Source organism: Hirundo rustica, chromosome 2, assembly GCF_015227805.2.
Source record: "Hirundo rustica isolate bHirRus1 chromosome 2, bHirRus1.pri.v3, whole genome shotgun sequence".
Classification (NCBI taxonomy): Eukaryota; Metazoa; Chordata; class Aves; order Passeriformes; family Hirundinidae; genus Hirundo; species Hirundo rustica.
In genome coordinates this window covers 21,636,262-21,663,751 of record NC_053451.1, presented here as the reverse complement: position 1 = coordinate 21,663,751, position 27,490 = coordinate 21,636,262, and the positions used below count along the sequence as shown (strand labels likewise).

Genomic DNA, 27,490 nt, shown 5'->3' with positions numbered 1-27,490 from the left:
TGAGGAATGATCTGGGAATTCATTCCAGCAGTATGCAATCTCATTTGAGCAGATGTCACAACCTCCACCTTGGACTGAAAGCTCAGTGTGAGCCAGCAGAAAATACAGTTTTAATATGCTGGATAATAAGGCAAATGCTGTTATTTGGAACTTCTAGCAAAGACACCTGCTGACAGCTGGCATTAAAAGGGCAGTGACACCTGCTAGACGCATTGCAAACAGGCCAGAGGCAAAATCTGATCCTTGCTGAAGTCAAGGAAAGTTTTGCCACTGACTTTAAGCATGCCAGAATTTCTCTCATAATTGCTAATGATTTATATGTGTATCTACAAGGTTATGGGTAGTTCTTGAAATATTTATACATAGGCAGATATCCATAGTGTCAAATAATGGGGACACTGAGATACCAAAGGAATATTAATAGCACAATAAATATCTAGTAGAGGAAAAAAAAAAAAAAATCACACCTTACATTAAGAACTGATTGATTACAGAGTTTGCTATCATCCCAAACAAAAGTCATAAACCAGACCATTCAGTGGTGTTGGGGAAAAGCACTTTTCAATGCTTAGTTGGACTGTAATTTCTAGTAGCAAAACATCATACAAGAATATGGGGAAAGAATTACTGTGCATTCTCTTTGCGCAGCAAATATATCAGCTGACTCCTCTTTAAATTTATGCAAATCCATGGGCTTTGATGGAGATTGTAAATAATTTATGCAAAGCAAGCTCTGAGGAGAACCAGCTCTGGTTTTTGGTCATGTATTTTGCCATGTGTCTTTTTCTTCCTCTGTATTTTAGTATTGTCAGTCTCCCATAAGTGTCTAAATTATTTTTTGAAGTTATATTAAAAAAAAAAAAAAAAAAATTGCAGGTTTTAATAACCTGCCAGTAAAACCTCTGCAGCTGAGTCTGCTAAAATACTCATTTATTTTCTAAAGGGAGCAAATTTGCCTACAGGTTTTTGGGAGTGCTAGGAGAATGTTCCTCTTGAAGTAAGCTTTCCCAATAAAATCCCAGACTGTTTGTTCAAGAGGTTGGTCTGACAGATGAACTTTCAGAAGCTGAAATAATTTAGTTGTATCTTTCCAGTGTGTATATCGCTGGCTACACACAGGCGTGTGTTTTTATGTGAGGTTTTTGTGCAAAGCCTGGACAAGACCATGGTGCCTTGTTTCAAAGCATGCACTGTCAGCCCATCTGCTGCAATGTACCACCAGCCAGGGGAGAAAACCAATGACAAAGCACCACTGAGCTGTTCCTACTTGCAGAAGACTCTGTTTGCTTTGGTGTAGTATAACTTACACAGTAAAAACATATAATTGTCTGCACTTGAAAATACAAGCCTAGTGGAATAATCATGCAACTCCCTTCCTTTGAAAGGGTCAGCAGCAAGGATTCCCCGTCCTGGTGCTTCAGGACTCAGTTAAAGCTGTCAGTACCTTCTGTGCATGGCTGTGGCCTCTGGGTTCTCTCTGTCTTTCTGGCTGAGATATAAAGATGCTGGAGAAACTACAGGGTGTGCTTACTTGTACTAAAATCCTGGATTTGGAGGAACTCACAATGACCAGCTGATACCACACCACTTACTACTTCCATTTTGGTGAGTAAAGCAGAATGAAAGCTTGTGTTCACACAAGGAATGGAAACAGAGTTGACTCCAGAAATTTTTTCTGGAATGGCTATCGCAAAGTGACCCTGTCAACACAGTGAAGGCATTAGACTAAGTAGTCTGTGGTGCTCTGGTTCCCCTGGTAACAGCAGCTGCACTCCTGTCACAGTGAACCTATGGCAGATGAATTCACCAGCCCAGTTCAGACAAAAATGTGTGGGTAACATACTCATGCGTAGGAAAACATGATATGGGGGTTTAGACAGAAGAACCCTGTGGCTTCTGTTTTCTTCTGCCAATGTAATCAGTAGTGGGAGACTTAAAAGGTGACTGTGTTTTAAAGGGAAGTGTAACTTGTAACTACGATCAAGTGTCACTTTGCAACATGCACTATTACACTGCAGGTAACACAGTGCCTACTGATGCAATCACATCACATGTCATAATGTCTTTCAAGTTTCAATAAGTACTCTGTTTAATTTTTCCTGCTTTATAGTATTTTTCTCCTAAATCTACCTCTAGATCCTGTAATACTCTTAACATATCTGCAAATCTACCACAGTAGCTACTTTATTTAAATAACAAGACTCCCCCTTTACTGAGGAATTAAGCAACCTTTGTTGGCAGCAGTCTGCCAGAGTGCTTAATTCTGTAAAGGTTATGCAAAACCCAGGCTAAACTATTGAAAGAATGTTTCAAAAAAAAATCAGAACTGAAGATCTGCTCTGTTGCAGAGCAAATAAACTTGCATTAGCTCTTCAAAGCAGACCTCATTGTTCAGCGTCTCTGAGGCAGTTGTTGCTTTCTCAGCAAAAATGCCTGTGATTCAGTTTAAACTAGTCCTCTGACTTTTTTCACTGCATAAAATGATATCGGCAGAAGACTGTGCTCTACATGACCAAGAAAGTATTCTATAATATTTTAAATAAATCTGTCTTTACAGCAGAAAACTGAGAGTGATGTGAGGCGATTATCCCGATTTGGCTTACACATGGACGCTGTCGCTTCTCTCAGCTCAAGCAAGTCTTTGTTTATTAATTAATCTCAATGCCTCTCATGAAAGAATTTAGGGAGTGATCAGTACAAGTCAAGGTGAGCAACAGGCACAAGATCACTCTTCAGGTCTCATGAATTGCTGTTGCTCAGCAGCAAACTGATACTGCTGATGTGAGCAGCCCAATCTCATTCCCACTTGATGGAAAAGCCTGTGAACCAATAGTATAACAACAAATGTACATGAAGGTGTAAATAGCCCACTGAAATCAGCATTACCAGGTAGACTGCTGGTTTTCGGTCAGGATTTAAAAACAGCTGGGAGTGGGTATTGCTTCCTTTGGCAGCATGCTGACCTACCACAACCAGAGAAAATGAAATGCTGCCTCTGCTGTCAACAAAATGAAGTGCCTAACACTGCCAGTTGTGTAGTAGTGCTGGCTACAGCTGAAGACAACTTACAGCCATAAGACCTTCTAGGATAAGTATTCAGGTTTTGTTACTACCAAGTTAGAGTTAGGAAAACAAAGGAAAATGGAAAGAATTGTTTGCCTGAAGGTTCCCAGCAAGTCACTGGCAGTGCCAAGCCTCAGGTTTTGTGCTGAGCTCTGTGTAGAGTCAAGTATCTCTTTGCACAGAGATGTTAGCAGCCAACTTTCGTTCACATTGGTGGAAAAAGTCCATGTCAGTTGCTAACTTGGCTTAGGTCACAATTAGGCACTAAGTAACAAACTGTTTGTTTTTTGTTGGGTTTTTTTTTTTTGGTATCATTCAATTCTGTACTAAAAAGCAGACTCACACTTTATGTTTGTAGTGTGGTTAAACAACTGCATATACTTATCAGATTAGTATATTTTAGTATACAGGTCTCGGCTTTTTCTTTTTCCAAGAATTTAAGTAAATTCCTCATCTGTTCATGTGCTGATCAGTCTGTCATTACCAACTTTTATATAAAGAGAATACATATAGATAACCTGTAATTAAGTAACGTGTATGGTACTGACACATAATTTTGAAGGTGCAGTAATTTTGAATATTTCTAGCGTGCCTAGTTTCCCATTAATATAGTTTAAATTAAAAAAAAAAAATCCTTAAACCTTAGTTCTTTTTCCCAATCCTTTCAAAAAATGTAACCTTCCCTTTGAAGGGTTGGTGGTGTCAGATATTAGAGAGTTAAACTGGGCGTCTTTTGCTTAAAGTTGTTAAGGTCTATCTCATCTGTTCTCTCCTATCATTTTCAATTTATCAACAGTGTGTAGTAATATGTTTGAGTCATTAGATGAGAGAAAAGGATGGCAAAAGCAAGTAAATATGTCAGTTAAACCCCACAAGTATTAAGTCACCTCAGTTTGTTTGTCTGGTAAAAACTGGGCTCTCATTGGGTGAACTGAGGCCAGCTTGATTCACCACCAAAATGTGAATCTGGATCTGACATTGAATTTGCAGATGTGCATAAGAGAAATCCCTTGAGTTTTGAAATAATTGACTTTAGGGAGAGGCAGGAAGAATATAAACAGCATTGTTAAGCAGAATTAAGTTAATCAGTCACTGTCATTACCACTGGAATCAGTCTCAGTTTGACATCATATTGATTTTTTCATTATTTTTGTCTAAATGAAGATTAAATAATTTTTTTCAATTCATTTAGATTACACAAATCCAGGATGTTTCTGAACAACCTTCTTGCTTATAAACAACAAAAGGAAGTGATGTCAGACATGAACTTAATAAATAAGAAGTGAAGCTTTTGTGTGTGCGAACATTTCAGTTTTAGAGCTTTCAGGGGAGAATGAGGTACAAGCACTGAAAGAAAACCAGCATGAGTTGGAGTGAGAGTGCTGAAAATATCGAGCACATATTGAAAACCCCAAGCATGTAATTATGCTGTCCTTGTAGAGAATGTTTGCTAATTGTAAATTTGGGCTTTTGGAGGCGATCTTAAAAACAATGCTGTAGTGAAAAAAACAAGACAATGTCTCTCTTTCTTGCCTCTCTGTTTATGTAGGCTGTCATCCAAAGCTGTCAAAGAATCAAGCCCTCTTAGCAGAGCTTTTCCAGGTGCTTTCTGTCTGGTGGAAGTTTACATACGGGCTGATTCAGAAGTGCAATAACTACAATTGAATTACCCATGTCCAAATTCATTTACGCTTCCGTTCTCTGGTATTCAGTTGAGCCACAGAACATCTTTTGGGTCATTCAGATCCACAACAGCCCTTCTAAGGGGAGTGATCTACTTTACATGTCAACACAGACTAACTTATCTGGCTCATATTTTCTCTCTTGGGATGCAAGACCTAAAATAGATGCCATTGTAATACTTGGCTTTCATTTCAAGACCCATCTACTGGTGCCTGATGGAAACATTTTTAAACACTCCACTTAGAGATAATATTGCTCACATGTTATAGATGTCTTCTATTCCTCTTTCTCCAGCTAAAACTAGCAGAGGAAAAAAAGGGTTTTGTCTGATTAAGATTTAAGTCTTATTTTATTTGTGACTCCAAAGTGCTGAAACTTCCAGCGCAATCCATGATGCTATCACAAACAGAAAATTGCACCTGTGTTTTAAAAGTAATGAACATTTATGTCTCAGCTTCCTTACTTTAAAAAAAAAATAGTAACTCTAGTATTATGCATGATACAAATGATGACAATATGCCTAAGTTTTAAAAGTGTCTGATCCTCAGTTTGAGACACTTTGAGGCAATCTTATTCTCAGAAATGGGTGGTCTGTACTTGGTGAAGGTTGGCCTTGTTGTGCTGTCTCCAGCTGGGCATTTGGAAGCCAAATATCCAAAATCACTCTTTCCTTTGTATGTGTGTTCCAGTCATCTGATGTGTGTGGAATTTGAAGCAGCTAAATATGTGCCCACAAACTGAATGACAGATTGCAAGAACAAAAATTGAAATCAGTTTTATAAATTATCAGTGGTAGTTCCAATGAAAAGTAAGTTACAATTTGAGAGCTGAAACCAGCCTAAATAAAAGATTGCTAAGAAACTCTGTAAACACAAGTCTGCCTTTAACAAATGCAATCAGTTTTATTATCACTGTTACCAAGATTGTAGCAAGTGGTCATGAATTATGGCAGTTAGCCAACAGAAAAATACTGTCTTGAGTTAAACTAGTAAATGCTATGATTTGTAAAGGGATATATGCTTTTGCCAGAATGATCCCTAAAAACTTTAGAAGGAAAGAAGCATTTGCTGTAAAAGAGAAAGAAAAGGGTCAACTGTCAAGTAAGTAGGGTACAGTTAGAATGTCTGGGCCTTTTGCTTTTCTATCAGATTTTCCAAAGATTCTTCGATCATTCACAGTGCTGCCTATCATGTCAGGAAAAGCCTTATTTAAGCCCTGAGATACAGTGTAAAGGACTTTGCATGTTTAATCCATGGAATGGGGAAAACAAAACTTGTAATCCTTAAAAGAAAAACAACAACAAAAAAAACCAAACAGAAACAAGTAACCTCAGGTTTATGAGCCTTTGCATTTATCAGCCATCAGGTGGACTCCTCTCAACCACCTCAAGCTAATGTTGAATTGGTATCCATCCTTCTAATCAATGCTCCTTTGTGTGTATCTCAAGCACTGTTGCCTTCAGCCCAAACAATGATTGCTCGTTTGCCTCATGTTTACAAAATTCTTTATCAGGATATGTAGAGCTTAATTAAGGAGCTTTGGCCAACATTTTCCAAATGTCATTGCCTAAAGCCAAGCTTCTTTTCAGAGGTGCTGAGCATCAGAACTTTCTAGAGACTTGGAGAATGAAGTTCTGTCCTCAGCTGTGGCTAAGCACAGATTTAAGCACCTTAGTCCAGGCACTCAGGATTTTTGTTTAGAGTTAGGGACTAGATGTTACAGCGTTGAGATACAGAGCTTATATCATCATATGCATATAAGTAAGGTGAATATTTAGGGTACATTGATGATCTGTTACAATGATGAGAACAGTAATATTTTATGGACATACTATATATTCATAAAGCTGTTTTGTCGTGCAGGTAATTTTCATTCTGACTTTCTTCAGAGGAAACTTTAGGTACTGATTATCTATCAGGAATTAGTTCCTGCATGAGGACATGAGTCCTCCCTGCATGACTTTCTGTGGGCAGGAGTGACTGGCAGTACCCTTGTCTTATACCTACTGACCTGGAAAAGTTATTGTTTTAGCACCATAAATACTGTGTAAACGAGGTTGGTGCAAGGATCAGCATGAGAGTTATTTGATTGCTTTTACCTTATTCTTCCTGGACTGGATAAGTAGCAAAAAAAATCTTTTTTAAAAAAAAAAAAAAAAAAAAAAAAAAAAAAATCATTCCAGTCTGCATTGATTCCATGGAAACCTAAAGTAAGCCACTAACAGCCAGCCATATGTGCATGGGATCAGCTCTTCACCAATTAAACTGTGCCAGAAGTATGATGTACAGGGGTCAGGTTTTATAAGGTCAGGTCTGGATTAACTGTTTTATGGAATAGCATTAAGCAACAAACTTTGCTGTTGAGTCATTCTGAAAGAAGTGAGGCTAAGTGAAAGGGAGGGCTGAATCCAGATTTCATGTCTGAAGCCATCAGAGGTCAAGTTCAATGCGAGAAATGTTAAGTAAAATCATATAAATGGGACTAACTTCCAGGATTCAAGTATATTCTTAGCATAGCAGTGTAAGGATGGGGAAATGTTCATTGCAAAGTGTTATTTCATTCAGATTTCAAAGTTTGCCTCACTTCTCTGACAAGCTTTGATCTCCTTATTTTGTATTTTCCTGCAAAATTTTCTTATTTGTGTTATGTGAAAGGAACATCCTCTCAAAGTCACACAGTAGGAATAAGCCTTCCTCGAGACACAGGTTCTTATTTTGATATGTTCTTGCTTTCATTTAACTTCAAACTTCAAGCATCACTAGTCTCCTAATAAATTTGTCTTTCATGTTCTTCTAGTCAAGTGGCCCCATCAAAGGAGAAAGTTCCAGAAGTAAGGCATCTTTGAAGTTACATCCCCCCACGCTTAGATGGCAGCTCTGGGATGATTTTAAGGTTACAGTTTCAGTCAGAAGTATGTGTGTTGCAGTTAAGTCTCATCTTATTCTCTAACAGGCAGATGAACAAATTTTGTAAGATAACCTGAGGTGGGTTTTGTTGTTTTTGTGGGGTTTTTTTTCACATTGCTAATAGATTTATCTATTCCTGTCTTTCAAAAATAAAATCAGAGGTAATTATTCCTTATTTCTGCTGAGAGAAAAATCATCTTATGTTTTTTACACTGTATGGGCAGGTATCACAAACTAGCCAGAGCACTGGAAGTTCATTTCCTAGCTGGCTGTCAGCCACTTCTTTATGTCCAAGTGTCCTGACTCCTGCATGAAATTAGGCCTAACTTTACTCAGTTTCGTCTTAAGAGATAATTTTAAGCTACTTTCTAAGAGCTTATAGAAGCTTGTTTAGTTATTAACTAGATCTAAATGTATTTAATGACTTGGAACTTGCATGGCGTTCGAAAAACACTAAAAAATTATCTTGACACTGAATAGATAACAAGACCATTAAAAATGAAGATGCAGGAAGAAACTAGTAGAATTGTGATGATAGAAAACACTTGCTAACTCCACCTTGGTACTGAGGTACAGCTGCTCTCACTTAACCCTTCCCACAGCTCGTTTGTATGGTGTGTTATTGCCATCTCCCTGGCCTTAGAGCTGTTTAGAAGCTGCATGGAGGAGGATTGTCTTGATACTTTGTGCTTGCATTTCTATGTAAATATGTTTTAATCAAAGAGATCTGGGGTCCTTGTTTTTGTTTCTAAATGCAAAAATCATATAATCTCTTGAGGATATCTAGCTCTTAATGAAAAATACCGTATCTGAAAACTGGCAAGAGAGCAACAAGATCTTCTTTCTCCCCACTGTGCTTCTTCTGTGGCTTCCTCCTCGTTATTGGTAGACCCAAGAAGCTACAGCCCTAGTGGGGCCATTTTGGAGCTGGCTGCAGCTTGCTACCCCTCCTTCTTCCAAGTGGTAAGTGCTCTTGATTCCTGCTATATTGTTTTAATATTCTGATTTGTTTTTCTGTGTCACACTTAAGGAGACAGTGAAAATGGAAATGTGAATATCAGAACCAGAATGAAATGCTAAGGCTTTTGAAGTGGGTTTATATTTGTTAAGTGTCATTCTTCTGGGGGAAAAGTAATAACAAGTGTGAGTATTTATATATATATATATATATAAATGTTTTTTAAAATTCATGCTGATAACATGTCTGCCATGCTACGCTTTGAAAAAATAACACAAACTGAGGAATGATTTTTAATCTTTAGGCCTCCAAAAAGTGCTGTGGTTTGGTTTTGTACTTTTGGGGGAGGGGAGGAAGGAGGGAAGGTAGGATGAGCGTTTAACCATTTCTGAATAAATCTGCCAACTTCCCTATTCTCTATACCATAGATGCATACACTTTCTCCATCCTGCATCTGTTAATAAAACGGAGGCAGAGATGTTATAAAGGTAATGGTTAGTTCTCCTGAAATGGGAGGGCTTATATTAGAATTTTACATCTTATTTGGTAAATCTGCTTGTTGAACCTCATACTTCAGGAAGGCTTGAAATAGCCCTGAAAAATATGAATTAAATGTAACTTGAATGTAGTAGGTTTTGAACAAATTAAGAAAATAATTTTTAAAATTATCAACAGCTTTATAATCATGAATGGCCTATCAACCTCACAATCACTACCAGGGCTACCTCAGCAGGTGACTGTAGAACATGGAGCACAGGGAGCTAAACCTGTTGGGCTTACTTGTGTCTGTCTGTCTCTTCCCAGGCCTGGGAGGGAAAATATCTTGTCTTCCTGCTCTGGGGGGATGTCATCTACCAGCCTATCAGCAGAGTAATATATCTGGCCTTTCCCCACGTCCTTCTGGACTATAGAGGTGGATTTACGTAACATGAAGAGCCATGTTGCACCCAAGGCTCTTGAAGTGCCTTGATTTGATACCACCTAATTCCTTCCTTTTACCATTCTGAGTCTGATAACAAAAAGTACTGTGATGAGGAATAATGCATTCATGATTATGATGTCTCTGTTTTTAAAGAGTCAGTTTAAAGAGCATAGTTCCTGTTTCTGTTTTTCATTCTAAATAACCTCTGGTGGGAAAGCAGCAGATACTGGGGATATTGTGAACTGTGTCTGTACCTGACTCGTCTTAAGCAAAGCTCTGTTTTCAAGAAAGTGGGAGCATTACCAGGACCAGACATGAGTATGCGCGCTGCAGAAAAATAAATAATTAAGAGGATCTGAATAATTACCATTCCTCTGAATCAATTCAGTGGGACACACATGCCACTGAGGCAGGAGGCTGGATGCAGGCAGTGCATGGGAAGGAAAGCTAGACAGAAATGTGGCTATTTATTTTCAGCATATTAGTAACAGTCTGGTGTGTATGTTGGCTATGCCATAATCAGTGGTGTTCTTAACATGGCAACCTATTTTTTCACTCAGCTTCCCTGGTAAGCATGTCTTTTTCAGCTACCTTGCTAAGTCTCTCTCTCTGAGCAAATACTAGCAGTAGAAAACAAAACCCAGAAATGTTCATCTCAATTGTTTGACTGTCTATAGGCTTCTTTGCTCAAGTTCTTTGCAGCAGCCAGTTGCAGCTGAATCCATCTGCAAGCAGGCTTTTAAACCTGTAACAGCAACTTCTGGCCCTCAAAATGCATCCCCTTACTGAGACAAAATATCTTTGAAATATATTTATGCCATAAGGGCAGCTCATATTTTGAACATCACCTATCAGATGCTAAAGTCTGAATCTGCTTAAATGAAATTCTGATTACACAGTGATTACAAACACTTCATTAGGAGTAGAAGATATCACTTTAGTACAAATGAAGCAAAAAAACTATCTTTCAGGTTTTTTGTAATCAGAATTTTTTATGATCAGGATTCATGTTTTGTCATAGGGTTTACACAGAACCTAATAGATCTATAGAAAAAAAATTTGGAAATAAGCATTCAGATCACTTGAGCAGCTTTGAACACTTCTTTCCCCACAGGACACAAGCTGTGGTAGATCATTGTAACTTTTTATTCAAGGGAACATAGAACCCAAGTCAAAACTCGGTTAACTAATGGACTGAAGTTGGTAAATTCTTCCATCACGCTCAAACTCAATGTAACATCCATGTGGCTAAAAAACTTAATCCATTTTTTGTGAGTCACTAATGTTAGCAAAAAGTAATTTCAAAATGGAATATAAACTCCTATCCCTGTCTGCTTTTTTCATAATGAATTGCTCTAGAGATTTTTTTTCCTTCAAGACCAGCCTATCCCTCTGTCTCCCTTGCTCTCTCTACAGCCTAACCAGGAAAATATCTGCTTTGTTAATGGAAATTACCTTTAGATGACACCCCAAGAGCTGCATTCTGAGTTAGCCTACAAGGGTATCCTAGCCTGATTTTACATGACAAGTTAAGCCAATGAATAATGTTGTAATGAATTCTGGTTTTCTGCCATGAAGATCACCCTGAAGCAGAATGCTAGCTAAAACTGAATTATGTGTTTATCATTGCTATTTAGTATCATTAGTCAAAACTGGGTCTTTGAGGAATAGGGTCATCAAAAAGATATTCCCTAAAGAAAAATCCATTATTCTGGAACATGTAATTGTCCTGTGACACTTTAAAACAAACACGACACAGAAGAATCCAGTCGAACAGGCTGATGTTTGGAAGATGTGGTGTTAGAGTGGAATACAAGAATAAGTTCCTAAACATTTCTATGATGTTCCTTTCCTGTTTCAATCAACAGTAAGGAAGCAGGATGGGATCCCTAATCGTTTGTTTCTGTATCACCCAAGACAGCAAGATTTGGATCTTCCAAGTTGCTACGTTAGCAGCAAAACCAATGAATTTTGATTTCTCCTGCATTTGCATTCTCTACTTTCCTGAGGCCAAACTGAATGACTAACAGATGAATCTTGTCTGCCTTTCTGTCTGTGAAGATGCCAAGTTGTGTTTCTACCCACTGCTCACCCACTGATTTTCAGGAACTTCTGCAGGGTTATAGTTTTCTTTTCAACTTTCAGGATGAGTTTCAAATTGCCCAGCAATCTCAAAAGTTATTCAGGGGCGGAATAGATGGATAGACCAGGAAACATCATACTAGATAAACACTGCTTTTTAGAAGAACAAACAAACAGAAACCAAAAAAACCCACAAGCCCAAACAAACAAAAACTAAAAAGAAAGGTAAGCCCCCATATTTTACTTCTCACAAACAACACAGCATTAAGGACTTCTTGAATACTAAGTCCTGCCATCCATACTGGAGTCTAAAACCACTCAGAATGGCATCTGGCACCAGGGAACATGTAGGCTCAGCCAAGGCAGTACACAGACTATCAGAATCCTTTAGCATTTTTGGTAGGATGGTGAGGAATTGCAGATCTTGCTGTTGGAAATGTGTGTATACTGTTTTGAATCACACCTACATGTAGACACATTCCAGATCTTCAGAGATGCCAAAACATTTGCTATCTAACTTGGCAAACGTATCTTTTCACTTTTCTCTCCAAAGTAGGCTGTTGGTTTAGCTTGCATATCCTATACAGTGATTTAGCACTTTTTTTAAAAAACTGGGTTTTTTAACATCTTGATGTAATTACAAAAGCATATGTGTATCACTTAATCCTTTAAACCTTTCCACTGAACTGAATTACATAGCATTTCTACAGCCAACCATATGATCACTTTAACACTGCATGTATATGAGGGTTACTGCAATAAATCAGATGACTTGTTGGATATTTTCCCCTCTGCTTCAAAATAAATTCCTAGTGACTTGGAAAAGGTGACAGTATATGCTTGCAAATGCAATGCATGCAGCAAGCAGCTGTTCTAGTAATACATTTTTAAAAAAAGGTTGCTTCAGGTTAAAGATTACTTTGGTCCTGTTTCTCGTTCAACCTCTGCAATGTAAGAAAGCCCTGCTTTGAGGCAGAAGAGATGAGTAAGGCAGGGTTTCTTGTGACAAAGGGTGTAGGCCTATCTCAAAAACCTCCAACTGTGGCAAGGTGAAGAAGGGACATTCGTAGCCAAACGCTGCCAGAAAGTTACTTGTAGAACCTTCCCTACTCCCTTGCTTTACAGAGGCAGTGGACTGTGACTTCCTACACAGTTCTTACACTGGCCAAAAAGCAGGGATGAAGTGAAAAGTTAGAATTGCAAGGGAAAGGTTTCAAATGCATCAAGGGCAATTTTGACATTGTTTTTCATTACTTACTGCAGCCTTTTCTCCTTTTGCCTTTGATGTTTATGTGTAATGAATGCCACTGTGCAAATAGAACCCCTGTAGGTATATAATGATACCAAGAGAATTATTGATATTTGGCCTCTCCATTTCTGCTACTCTAAGTACATAAGCAATTCCTGCTTTCAATTCCTGTTTCATGGCAGGGGAACTTGCAAAATGCTGTGTGTCTTTGCAAGACTAAAGCACTGGCTCATTATGTTTGCAAGGAGCTCTGAGATCTGAAATGAAGTTAAATGTTAAGGGCTACTGATAAACTAGAAGCTGAAATGGCAAATACCTGGACTCTCAACCTCTACAGCCTTACTCAGCTGAATACAGGACAGCAAGAGCAATTAATTCTGTTTCCTCTCTTACGGATGTAATGTCATGAAGAGAAGTGATTGTCTCCCTTTTTTTTTAAAGTTGGGTAGCAGAAGCAACATCCTGAACATGGACTAGAAGTGATTGTGAGCTGGACTACAAAAACGTCTGCTAGCTCAGTTAGTGTTTATTTCCAGATATCCTACTATTATTGCATTTTTAGCCATTTATCTTTTTCTTTTCCAAGATGTGACTCACTGAAGTATGTTTCCTAGCTGTGCCGCAATCTTTGCGGTACAAAAACAGAAACAGAACATGTCTGGGTTTTACTTCAAACTTCATCTCATAAACATTGTGCAAAGACCCCATGTAAACACCCTAATTGAGTTAGCATTTGAACTTGCCATAGATTCATCCTTTAATAAATTTAAGGTCTTACAGATGCCAATAAACCAGTCTGTTTCTTTTAGCACACTGAAATAAATAAATAAATGCTAACAGTTTTAAAAGTTTCATATCCATAGAAAATGGTGAATGGTGTCCCAACAAATGATGTGAAACTGTTGTATAATCTGTTCCTATCATGTTATGAAGAGGACTTTGGCCTTCTGTCAGGGAGCGCTTGTCGTAGTGTGACACTTTGGCTACATTTATAATAGGAAATTATCCTAGTATCTAGTAACAGGGTGTTCTGGTTTAAACACAGAATTTTTTTCACTTTGAAGGGTAGACTGTCACATGGACAGGTTTGTGAATCCCACTGGCATCTGATGGAGAGCTAGAGGATCTAGCTTGGAATATAAAGCCCTTTAGTTCAGAGTTTGCTTTCTTAAGATACATTTAGAGTACCATAAAGAGGAACTGATTCAAGACTAAGCAGTCAAGTATTGTTGGGTTTGAAATATTTCCTAGAATTTTATGCATTAAATTACTTCCTTCATGGAAGAGTACATGTGTGCTTATGCACAGAAAGTAAAAGTACTTGTACTCCTTTTGTTGTCTCTGTAATTATTTCCTGCCCTGTCTTGTATTTAGCAGTGGAGGTAGAAAGACAAGTTTGTTTCCTTTCTCTTTGGTCTGGCAAAGAAGTGACTCAGAGCAAAAATGTGTTGGCAAGTCCAGTCACCTGTGAAATCAGTCAGAAATCGGACGAATCAGCTAAGGAATCAACTGCAGAAATAAATGACAAAATATTAAAACATTCTCATGGCTGCTTTAGCTGTGTTTCTGCACTGGAATCTTTCTACTAGATGTTCATAAGAATAGCATAATCTGAGTTCGCCTACTAAACCAATAAAACAAATGTGAACTATCACATACAAATTTACATACAGCTTAACAGAAACACTTAATTTGAAATGTTCAATAGACTTTACCATGGAAGTGAGAACCTGCTTTAAGAAACCTATCTCCAAAGTACAAAAATTGTAAACTTAGATGAAATCGTGGGATGAACACAAAATAGTTTAAAAAGGAAGGCAGGAAAGAAAGACAACAATGTAGTTGTGTGACAACAAGGTTAGAATTCAGGTCTGTATGTTTTTATTTCTGTAAGTTTTTTAGAGAATTTGCATTTCAAAAGACCCTTAAAGAAGGGAAAGCAGTGTATCTGATAAAATATATCTCCCTGATTTGAATGCAGTGTTCATGTCACATGGACAACACAAAGAGGGAGTCAGAACATCATGCAGTCAAGCATACTTCTGTCTGGGGAAATTATTCTGCAGAGTGATCGTGTTAAACTAAATACTGTTGTTTGTGTCAAAACTCACTGGACAAATATTACTACATAATGTGTAAGCTTTGGTAAATTAAAGAAAGCAGATACAAATTTGAGGTCTTCCTTCCCTGTCAAAAATCCCAGGGTTTCTTTTTCTTTTGGCAAAACTGTCTTGACAGCATGAATGGGGGATGAAACAAGTGGAAACAGTACCTGCTAGTAGCACTGCATATTTATTTTAGCAGCTCTTAGGTGGCTGGCAGAGCTTAAGTGTCATATCTGACAGAGAGGGGAGACCAAGTATTATTGCCAGTATGTTTGCTTTGTGTGGGAGGTAAAGTCACTGGAATTTTTTCTTAGAGGACTTGACCGTGACCTCCACAATCAAAAATTGCCCTCTGCTGCTCACAGTTGGGTGCTGTCAGCAATCATTCACACCCAAAGAGCAGCAGTGGTTTGTGTAGCTGTGTACAGAGCTGTGAGGGCTGTGGTTTTCGAAGCACTGCTAAAATACCTGACCCAGCTTTGTGGGCTGAGCTGGTGCTGCAATGGACAGCACAAACAGCAGTGAGCTCTTAATCAGCTTTTGTGGCCTCTACTGCTTGCCTCAACTTGCACTTCTAGTGGGTTGGGTTCCAGGATTGTAGAGCAGCTGAAGGAGCTGGTATGAGGAGGCATCCATGAAACAAATGCCATGGAACACCAACTGAAACTTAAATGGAAATTATTTATATCAAGCTGGCTTCTGTTGGAAGACCCATACTGACAACTGCTTAGCCACAAAGGTTTTCAATTGCTCTGTTCAATGTAAAATCCCCAAGGCTTATTAAAGAAGGTGGTTCATGCACATGTAGTGATACAGAGTCAGTAAGCTGCCCACAATTGGATTAGAAGTCCTTTGCCTTACAAGTTCTGTCTGGTGAACAGAGATTCTTTTGCAGGAGAAGGGAATGAACCAGTAATCTGTCTCTGCAGCGAGTCTTTCCAGGAGCGATATAATTGCATTATAAAGAAGTTATTTTAGATGTGAAAAAATATTATAAAAACATTACAGTTTGTTGTATTTACTTGATTTCATCTTCTTTGCTGGACTATTTCAAGGCAATGCCATCACTGAGCTTGGAAACTGTTATAAAGTATTCGTGAAGATGCTTGAAGTGCTTATTCATGGGAATTTGGGCTTGGAAAGCTTTTTTTTCCTCTGCTTTTATCAAAGTAGCAGCTAAAGCTGCGGAATCATCTGCCCCAGCTAGAGAAGGAAGCACCATCCCTCTCCATTCTAAAGAATAATGAGAGGAAAACAGGCACTATACCTCAAGGAAATGTTTCTCCTGTGTTATAAAAGATACTGGCTTATTAAACAGGCTTCATCTGTTTTGCTAAGGTGCAAATCCAATACCTCTAACCAGTGATATATTGCCCACTCACATCTCTGTTTTACACCTACCTATCAAACTGAAGTGTTTTTGTGTGGTATTTGGGCTTTTGGATTTTGCTTTTTTGTTTGTTTATCTGATGATAAATTCCTAAATTAGTAGATATGTGTTTTTTGATTTCTGTGAATTAGGAAAAAAATAAGCTCTTGCTTTTTGTGGGTGGGAGTGGAAGTAGTGCAAGTACCTAAAATTCCTCCACTTTTCAATTTTATATACCTGGCACAAGTGCTGGCAAATACCTGATTGTTTTGCTGCTTGTATAGGAGAAAAAGTATGTGAATCAAATTCCTCTTCCCTCTGACTCTTCAGGGGAATTTGGCTTCTTTTTATGCCTTAACTTTTAGCTTTCATATTTTCCAGATTCTGTACTGCCTTAGTGTGTGACTCTGAACTTTGTATGAAGTATTAGCAAGTTCCCCTCACACTTTATTTAGACAAAACAATCCTTTCCAGCTTGAGGACCAAGGACACCATTGCAGCTTCAGGCCTAGAAAGCATAAACAACAGCGGACTGAGGAGAGCAATCTGGGAGCATGGGACTTCATAACCTGAAGCTGTAATTGGACAATTGACCCCAATATGTAAACGAACCAAAACTTATAAAAGTGTGAAAACTCATCACTGGTCTTGGGTTTAGCCTCACCCAGGATCTTGTACTGCCCAAGGTGTATCCTTTGGAGGCCTTTTAATAAATACCTACTTTATTGCTTTAACTCTGTTTAGCCTCTGTTCCAGGTAGCCTCTCAAGGCATCACTTTTAGTAAGTTTTATGACTTAAAAAATGAGGAACTGTGCATTTGAATAGCTGGAAAAGTTACAGATGGTAACTTCCATGCATAGCTCTAAGAAGGAGAGCGTTCCTTTGGTTTTTTTTCTTTTTTTGCAGTTCCTGTGACTGTTGATTCAATAGAAAGTATTTTTTTGTTTTTTATCTCATCATGAATATTGAATTGATCTTAAGGTCTTTGCAGAGTTACTGTGCTGTCTTTGCCCTGAAGCTACTACCTCGAGCCCTAACAGGATGAGGCTTGCCCAAGCTGCAATCCTGTCCAGAAACATAACCTTCACTAGAGGTGGATGGTTCTTCTTTATTTCGCCTCCTGTCAGGGTGCAGATTAAAATTTAGTTTAATATACCTCATAATTTGTTGTCAAAAACATTCTGTGGCATGGTCCCACTAAAATGGGACAAGTTTTCCACTGCGTTCCCAGGAACTGCCTTTCCACAGTTTACTAAGGAAGAATTAATTGAAAACCTAAATTTACCACCAAATGAAGCTGCACAGATGTGTCCAATGGGGCTTCACTGCCCCTTCCCTGGGAGTGTATGACTGAAGCACGAAGTGGTGTGTGCTGGTGGGACCAATGATTAATGTGTTGCTTAATTAATAATTCAGCACTGCAAAACACTCTATTCTCTACACTCTTTTCAAAGCAACAAGTATATATTTTTCAACTCACATCAAAATTTTAAAAGCCCCCTTTTTAAGGCTGATGTATGTTTTAAAATAGAAATTGGATGTCAGTTGATGATCATCCAATTTTTGGTACTTCAGGACAAAAACCTCGTGCTTCACAGGACTTCTCTGCTTTTCTACTTTTTGAATGCTCTTACAGTTTTTCATATGAAGTATATAAAGATCTAATTTTTAACTTGTTCTTTTTTCACTTCAGATGTGCTTGTCTTTATTCTCACTAATTAGCTTTCATTCCTGAAATTGATGCTGCTGAAGTAAGCAACACCCAAGACAGTTTCAGTAAAACATAAAAGACACTGACTTAGCTCTCTGAATTTTAACTGAAATAAGGTACTGATGCAGCTTTTCTGGCTCTACTTTCCTTTCTTCTAAATGAGCAGCAAAAGATTTATTAAAATTACATTGCCTTGTATAAGTTACAAGTTATAGATACTTTCCAGATTTCCACAAATTACTTGTAGAACTATTTCCTTTTCTCTTTTGGATGCTTTAAACACCTTCAAGAACAATTACATTAAAAGAGAAAGTTCCTTCAGTGTCAAAGGGATTCTGTCAGATACACTAGAACAAAGTGGGGCTGAGACAGTTTAGAGGAAATAATACTCCAACTTTGCTCTTCCATTTGTAATCGGCATAAATATGTCAAAACAAAGGACACATCCAAGAATATTTCTATCCCTTCAAAGACCCAGACCAAATTACAACCAAATTCTTTCATCATTTTTGTTTTATATTTGGCGAGTCTTTTGAGTTAGGTAATGGAAACTTCATCTTTCCCTGCTGCAAACTGTTTTCAAGACCAATGACTATGAAGTCCACCTGCTCAAATCATGAAGAACAAAAAGATATTTAACATTTGTTGTTGTTCTCAGAAAATATCCCTGAGTACTCTGGCAAAGCTCTTTCAAGACAAAGCTAAACCTCCAGTTCAAGAATGACATTCATCAGGACCTGTAGTACGATGTTGTCATCAAGGCAGCAGACTGGGACTTCTCAGGTTAAAAGGCTGTGTTACTCAATCTGACAAACTTAGCACTTCACTCAGCAAACCCACACTTACATTCCTGTCTTGACCTGACTCTTCAGATGTCTAAAACCCCTAGGCCATATTTGGCTGGTGGTTCCTTAGGAACCAGCAGCTTTTGCAGGAACTACAGAGGGCTCTCTTCACAACCAGACATCAGGATTTTGTGATGCTGAGTCTGCACACAGCCTGATGAATGGTAATAAATCTTTTTGCACAACTACTCTGTCAATAACAGAACTGCTTGGAATGAGTTGCTGTGGGCTACTGTGTCTGTAGCATGACTGTGAATATTGTACCTATATGTGATACTCTCATGAGCACATCCATCGAGCACGGATGAGTTTCTATTCAGTCACCACTGGGCCAATGTTTTTCTCCATATTTTTTCTGCTTTCTTCAGGCCTCCTTCTTATGTCCACTTATTTAAAGGGACAAATCACTAGTGACACAGTACTTATTTTTCACTGCAGGATGTTCATTCAGCAGTCCTTCTAAGCTGATCTGAGGCAGTCAACCTTTGGTTTTAACAGAAACTCTCCCCAAAGTTCATACTGAAGAACTGAAAATGTTCCAGGGTGGTTAGGTACCCTTCAGATGCATCCTGCCCAGCTGGCACACAAGGACCAGCAAAAGGAGTCTACTAGAATACTCTCCTAAAATTGTCTGCCATAGGTTTCCATACTGTGGAATATTCTATTCTGGGAATATCTGAGTGTCCCTTCTGGATTCCTGAAAGGCCCTGGCACTGAGGAGGAGGAAGAATTCTTGAGTGGAAGATGAAATAAGAAGAGACAGGAAATGCTTGATTGAAGGGAGGGAGAATAAACCTGCCCGACAGAGTGTGCCAGTATGTGTCCAAAGGAAATGCTGGAATCTCCCTTCTCAAGGGACTTCAGAAACTGAGCATTAGAAAATGTACTGCAGGGAACAACACTGCATTGGCAGGAAAATGGGATGCATGATCTAATTGTTTTCCATCTTGTCTAAGTCTATGAATAATCCAGATCTCTTTAGCTGCTCTTTTTCTTACTAGTTTCCAAAATACTGTAAATTGGGAATTACTTATTTTGAAACAAATTATATTAATAGTTATTTCTTTTAATCTATCAGGTCTGAGGTACAGCATATTCTGTAACCTACTTTCAGAATTTGTAGCTAGGTGTAGTACTAAACTCAGGCAAATATATATAGATACAGCTTGTTTCTACAATGTTTATCTGCAATTCTGGGGGCAGTCATATTCAACTGCTTTGTGGTGCGCTATGACTAATTCTGTGCAAGTAAATCTGTAAAGTTTGCATAATAATCTTTGGAGAGACTTTAAATTTCCTTCATTCTCCTGCTACCACAGATTTTTCCTGATACAATGACAGCAAGTGTCCCAGTATTTATAAGGATGTTAGTTATCATGAGAAGCATACACCACCTCTATGTCTCTAGCAGGCTTGGTAGTATTCATTCATTTAATAAGGGAACAGAAATAGAAAGGATATTTTTGCTGAATTGGAAATTTTACGGATTTCGTTGTGCTGTTCGCCTACAACGTTTTAAGGTAATTTATTTGTGCAAAGAGCCTTCATCTTACCTTTCCCTTATCTCTGTAGCCCAAATACAATATAGTGTGTATTGTTTCCATGTGATTTTTGATTTTAGTTCCCCATTAAGAAAATTCTATATATGAGCATGTGTACCCTTGCATAAATATTAAACAAAATGTCAGGGAGATAATTAACTCTGTCCCTGGTGTGAAATGCAATTCATTGCTTTAACTCCAGCCATTCACAGACTGAGATAGCTGGATCAGGTCTCAGGACACATACACAAATGAGATAAGCAATATGGATGTCTTAAACAGCAAGTCCATAGGTTCTTTAAGACAGAATTCATATAGCTCTATCCCTGAGTTCAGGGAGGTGAGCTAGGCAGGCATGCTTACTACTTCACAAACAGTAACCAGTTTATCATCCTAACTCCTGTATTAAGGAGTGTATCACCAGTGTGTTTCCACACAAAGGACCTGAGGCACACAAATAAAAATCATGCTCAATCTTTATTTGTGTGCCTCCAATAAAAGACCTACACAAGCAGTGGGTGGCCTTGCTGCTGATCAGTGGAAGTTTTGTGCATCACGAGTGTGGGTACGGATCTTGCATCAAGGTCCCGCACTTGAAATGTGTACCTTGGCATGCATGGTAACTTGACCCCAGAAATGTCTCATTTCATAACTGACTCATCTGTGAGATATAGCTCATTCTAAAAGCAAAATACCAGCATTAAGTAGTATCAAGAAGCTACATCCAAGCATCTACCTGTAAAGAAGAGAACTGATTCACTTTTGGATCTGAGGCATTATGATGACTTGTTTAAGATAGACTTTCAAGGCTGCAATTAATGCTGAGAGCCAGTTACTTTTGCTAAACTCGTAAAAATGTTAATCCCTTTGTGAATCTGTTATGGAGAGCTTGTATTAGTCATCACAATAAAAAATAAACATTTTTGAAATGTCCATGCTAGAATTCATAATGCTGTTTAGTAATTTGAGAAAATGGGCTTTCATTTAGCTCCTACCACAGTGAAATTTGTACAACACACTCAAAACAAGAGCATCCAGCAGTAACACAGTATGTTCTTAATCAGACCAAACTTACTGTGAGCCAGGGGTCAGTCAAAAAAAGAAACAGGAAGCTTGCAGCTCTCTTTGTGAGCTTCAATAAACCTGTCCATCAGTATCTGTTCAGTAGTTCGCTATGTTGCAGCCACACTTAAATATCAGTCAAATTTAGCCTGTAAACTTCTGTCCTATATAACATAACTGTTGATGATTCAATTTTTTTTAATATATTATAACTCTTGAAAAAAATTTTTTTTAATAGATATAGCTGGGAAAAAAAAAATCTTGGGTTTAGGACAAGAATGGCTAAACAAATAAAAATACAAAATAAATGTTAATTCATCATTTACAGTAAGTAATAATAAAGTTGTACCTGGAAGAGGTAATAAAATTGCTGAGTCAGTTTCAGCTCTGTCTATCACTTGTCTAAATCACTGAGCTTTTTCTAAGAGACCTGTCTGATGTTTGAATAGTCCTTTGGGTTGGGGGAGATTCTTCTTTAGAACTGAAAATATTTTTAGTCCTTTTAAGCTTCCTCCTACTTTTATGCAGTAGAATTTTAGCCATCCTGAAGCACTTCAGTAAGAACAACACACTTCTGTTTGGTCTCAGCATAGATGAATTTGAAAACCTGTGCCTAGCAACCACAACAATAAAATGCTTTTGGTTGTGTTTTATTTTTGTTTTTAAGGTATTATATTTTCAGGAACACAATTTTAAGTTTAAGCATCTGATGGAGGGAGTGATTCTTTTTTCCTAATAAAAAAAATTATTTTTGAGGCTAGCCTCACTCTAAAAAGGAGAAGTTTTCCAGCTGTTTCAAGCTATGTGCTTGACTCTTCAAGCATTATGACAGTCTTGCCCATGCGAAACCATGAATTTCGTATTGAGGATGTGATTGAAAGTTCACTGAGCTAAGAGGCGCTTTTTTTTAAAGTAGATTCAAGATGTTTAAAAAGGTATTTACCTTAAAGAATGTGCAGAAATTTTCTTCAAATATGCTTATGATTGCCAAAAGAAGGGACTTCTAATGTATGCTTGTGAAATATTCAATAGAAATGAACTGCTGCTCAGCTCTGAAAAAAGACTGTACCGAGAAACTTTGCCAGATGACACCAGGTCGTGAAGTGCTTTGTGAGAAATGTCTTGGCCTGTTCTAGTTACTGATGAAATTTGCTTTCCACTTCAGTAAGGCCAAAATTTCACAGTTGGATGACGCCCTAGAGATTATCAAGAACACTACGAAAAATTTCCCATCACCTCTGATTAATTACCCAGAGTAACAAGTGTTCCCCTGGGCCACGTTTTGTCTCAGCTACAGATAAGCACTGCTGTGTGAATTTTAATGAAGTGCAAACTCTGCAGCAAGTAGGATAAATTCACCACTGCACCATGTGGTCATGTTGGCAACCTGGTAACATAAATCTATAGTAATAGTAATTACTCTCTAATATAATAGTGCTAAAAAATTTAGGGTTACTGGATTCAAGTGTATTTTGATGTGGGGAGGATGAAAGGAGGGCAGAAACACACATAAAGAACTTCAGCAGAAATTAATTTAATGTGTAAGGGTTATTTGTAGAGGAAATCGTGGAATATCGGCAAGAGCATGATATCCGTGAAAAATCTCCAATCCTTTCTACAGTAGGAATACTGATTTTTTTTTTCTTGTTAAATATTTCTTCTTTTAAATATTTTTTTCTTTTTAAATATTTTTAAAATATCTTTCTACCAGTTAGTGCATTTAAAGTATTTAGAAGTGTCCATAAGAATATACAGTAGCTTATCCAAAATGGATGTGGTTTCTTAATTAAAATCAAGTACTCCTTTGTTACAATCAGTATGTTAGAGCATATAATTCACTCATGAATATCATGATCACATCAGGTTAGTACATTGAGAATTATTCATGAAAGTTAGATCTGTTGGTAGATTTGGGATGCATGTCCTTCTTCCCTTGGTTAAAGTCATTGCCTTTCCCAACATACTTTGCCTTGTTTATAGTCTCACAACTGAAGGAAAAAAAAGGTATTTGTTTAGTTATGCAAATGAAAACTCATTTGGGACATATTTTTGTTTTGCCAATTCATGTGTTTCAGTGTCTTTCTTCCTCCTTTTCAGCCCTAAGCTGGAGCACAGCTTTTCTTAAAATTGAAGTGGAGGGTGTATGTGCTCTGAGCTGGGTTTTTTTCTGTTATTTGTACAGAACATGAGTTTGAAAGAGCTGGAATAATAGAGACACAAATGTCTCTTAAAAACCTGCATTATTTCAAGATTTTGTGTAGACTTGTCTGTAATCCTCCAAGAAGTCCTCTGTGAGTAGAGAAGCATCATTTGTCTCATTTTATAGACAGTAAACACAGAAGTGGAAAAGCTACACAACTGTAAAAACAGACAGACGGTCCCTAGTCTTTGATACAAAAAAGGATCAAGGCTGGTGGTGGAATAAAAGAATGACCCAAACAAACAAACCAAACCAAACAAAAAGAAGCCAACCCAAAACAATTGCCAGAAGACCTATCAGGTTTACTACTGAGTTTATCCAGGGAAAAGCTTTGATGATTCACAAGTGGCTCTTGAGCTGCCAGTCTTTTCACTTTGCTTGCTGTGCATGTAGTGCTGCCCATCACCTGTTGTTAATTATAACATCCTATAAATCTAATGTTAGAAGACTAGCACTGGGACACGGTGCCTGCCCTGGCTTAATGGACACTCTAGGAAAAAATAATTTTTCAAGAATTATTCCTGGATGAGTTTCCATGAACCTGGCATTGTCATGAACTGATACCTCTATTAAGAAAAACACAAGTGAGTGCCTTTAAAGAAATAAGGTGTTGGCTTTGTACAATCATTGTAGTTTCAAACACCGTATCGAAAAACACTATGATGGGAAGCTATCATTTAATAAATCAAAATAGCTTACTTGGTAATAAATATTTTTCTTAGAAACCACAATATTCTCTTTTCTATGGATCATATGACTTTCCAGTTCCTGAATTTTTTTACATTACTGGAGTAACCAAGGAACGTGGGAAATAGCTCTGAGTGGTGAAATCATTCAGTTAAGCTGTGCCTGCACTGTGGTTAGAACAACTTAAAAATGTGTGATTTCAGGCATAGGTGATCAAATTATTCCCTTTTTCAGATAGCCACAAGTTGGCTGAATTGGGCACTGCTGCCTTTCTGAGATGAGGAAAATATTTGGTTTTGACTAAATAATTTAAATTTCATTTCTTAGCTTTGTATTCTACAAAGTGGTGAGCAGTATTTCCATCTCCAGTATGGGAAATAGTTCCTTGCTTGAATGGGCTCTGAGCATTAAAAAAACCATAACAAACTAAAGAAAACCTGAACTGCTGGTATTGACTCCGTTCTATGTTGGCTGCTGTTCAGGCAACTTCCACTTATATTGATAAATCAGTCTTTGTTGTTAGCAGTGAAAAGAAAGCCAGTATTTAAAATAAAAATAAGCATGAAAGAAATTGCACAAAGATGTAGATTCTGCTCTCAGTGACAGCAGTCTAAATTCAGGTTCTGTCTAGACACACGTCCTGTAAAGACTTACACATAAATAACTTCTATAAGAAACACACTGTTGCCTTTACACAGATGTATTCTCACATGTAGAATAACCTGCTGACATAAAATATCAAATTGACGGGCACCTATCTATTGACATTACCACAGATTATAAGGTGGTCTTAAATATTTAGCGACAGGCTTTGCTGGAAACATATCTGCACTTCCATACTTGCATGTATTTGTATATTAATTCATACATAAGTAAGGTTCACCTGAAGAATACAAATAATAAATACTTCTGTAAGTAATACTGCTCAATACAAAATCCTTCAAGTTTAACAATGTCTGCTAAGAAAGGCATAAAAAAAGTTTATACAAAGTCTGAAGAATCACCTTGTTTTACTGGAATCCCATTTTGTGATGCACTTCTCATACAAAGACCACCGTATTTTTCCAGTTCTTGGTTGTACAATTACTCAGTATTCTGAATTTTTTGGTTCCTGGGTGTGAGATTTTTTTTCTAATGAAGTGCAATGTGGATATGAATACATTTGTATAGCTTCAATGACTTACTGGCTCTGCTTGCTGGTAAAAGTGTGGTTTTGATTATCCTTAAAACTCCCGATTCAACCTACTTTGGGAAAGTTGAGCAATATTGTTTTTTACTGTTCATATGACATGGTATGCATTCTAGCTGAGATCCAAGGTACTGTACAGTGGACTCACATCAAAAGAGAAGCTGTTGCAGCAAACCTTGGAAGACTGGAAACTGAAATGTAACTTAAGGAATATTACTAACAGAAAGGTATTGAAATCAGAGTTCTGGCTTTAAGCAAACAATTTCTCAGTGGTCCAAAGTGCTGGTTTGGGAGATGGATAGGACAAAAATTGCTGAAAATATATAAGAAATATGAAGCCTTGGGGGGAAAAAAAAATAAATTGGAGTATCATTTGTTTAACAGACAGGGCTTTAAATGACCTCAAATAACTGTGTTCCATGTTGGTTACTGTTCTGCAATGGAATTCCGTTACTTTGAAAGCAAATATGGAGCCTGCGGCAGCTTTGTTTGATACACCTTTAAGAATATATCTAGCCTCTAGCTGATCTTCCTGTGTTCCTAGCTCTGCATTTTGTTTCTGTTTGTCTGGATGCTGGTTTTATGACAACCCATTTAAATCTATAGGATTCAAGTTAGTATACTCCAAATGTTTTGCAATGATATTAGGGCAATGGACAGTATCTTAATTACTGATGTGCCAGGAAAAGAAGAGATACTTTCTCAAAATCTTTTTTGGTTCTGAAGTTAATTATGTCTGTGCATGCTTATGGGTGAGCCTCAGAGCCACCTGCTTTGGTTCAAGTTTTTTAGTAAAATTCTGCAGCTGAGTATCTTCCTGACTGCATCCTAAGCTGCATGTTCCCGTGACACACAGCCTACTGTGCTATGCACAGTTCCTTTCTCAAGGGAAAACGTGACACTGGTGACCAGTGACTGGTGAGCTTTCAGAAGGGCAGTTTTCCTGCTGAGGGAATCATATTTATAAAGTAGGCCACTGTAGGGATGCCTATCCCAATAAGCAGAAACCAATCTCAACTTGTATCTGAAAAGAAATTGATGTCCTTGGCAAAGCCTCCTCTCTCAGAATAATACCCTGACGTGTTCTGGCTTTGTGAATGAAGAAGTTCTCATCTCTGGCTAGAGGTTAGCGTTCTCATGTAGTTTCTACCTTTTGTCTCTGAAGATTTGTGACAAGATGGATCCTTTTCAATAGTGATGTTTTTTCTTAGGAAATGAAACTTTGAAAGACATGTTAATTGTGTTGTTTCAGCATTAGACTTTTTCATTAATTATGTTAGAAAATTACCTCAGTTTAATAGGAGAGGACTTCACTATATCAGTTCTGATATCCAGACTCCACATCCAGTAATGAAGAGATCATAACAGTGCTGAGTATCAAATTTGAAGGATACTGACAATCTGCATTTACTTTGCTAGAAAGAGAAGGAAGAAAGAATGTCTGTTAATAGCCTTCAAAAAGGCACGAGAGCAAAAGGGTATTTTTGACTTTACTTGAATAAATAAACTACTAAGAGTTTATTTTATTTCCCTATTTTAGTATTTTTGATACAGTCAGACATCAATACATGAAATAAACATGAAACAGCCCAGGAAAATTGTGTTTAAAACTGTTGCTCAGGTTACAAAGGCACCACTAAGGGCTCACATTTTGCTTTGTTCTGTTTTTATGAATAATATCATCTGCGTTCCTCCACTATGCTTAGGTGCAGCTCTATAATTCACAGAAAACTATGTGTTATTTTCTCACTGGACTACTTTGTATATTACAAAGGATCATTATTTCTAGTTGTACACAACTTATTTTTCTCTCCGCAGTGGCAGTCAGTTTCAAGCTTGGTCAGAATTTTGAACAAGCAAAAGCTGGAAAGATGAGAGAGAAAATTGAAATACTTCAGTGTACAGTGTAAACTCTGG

At 37.7% G+C, this 27,490-nt stretch overlaps 1 protein-coding gene across 1 annotated transcript in view; it reads right to left on the bottom strand.

The window, feature by feature from the left end:
• The window catches only part of COL8A1 (collagen type VIII alpha 1 chain), an 87,266-nt gene that overhangs the window by 43,452 nt on the left and 16,324 nt on the right, over nt 1-27,490 (bottom strand). Inside the window, exon 2 of the mRNA XM_040056959.2 lies at nt 26,862-26,988. The gene's annotated coding sequence lies outside the window, so the exon portion shown is untranslated. The remainder of the gene's footprint in view (nt 1-26,861; nt 26,989-27,490) is intronic.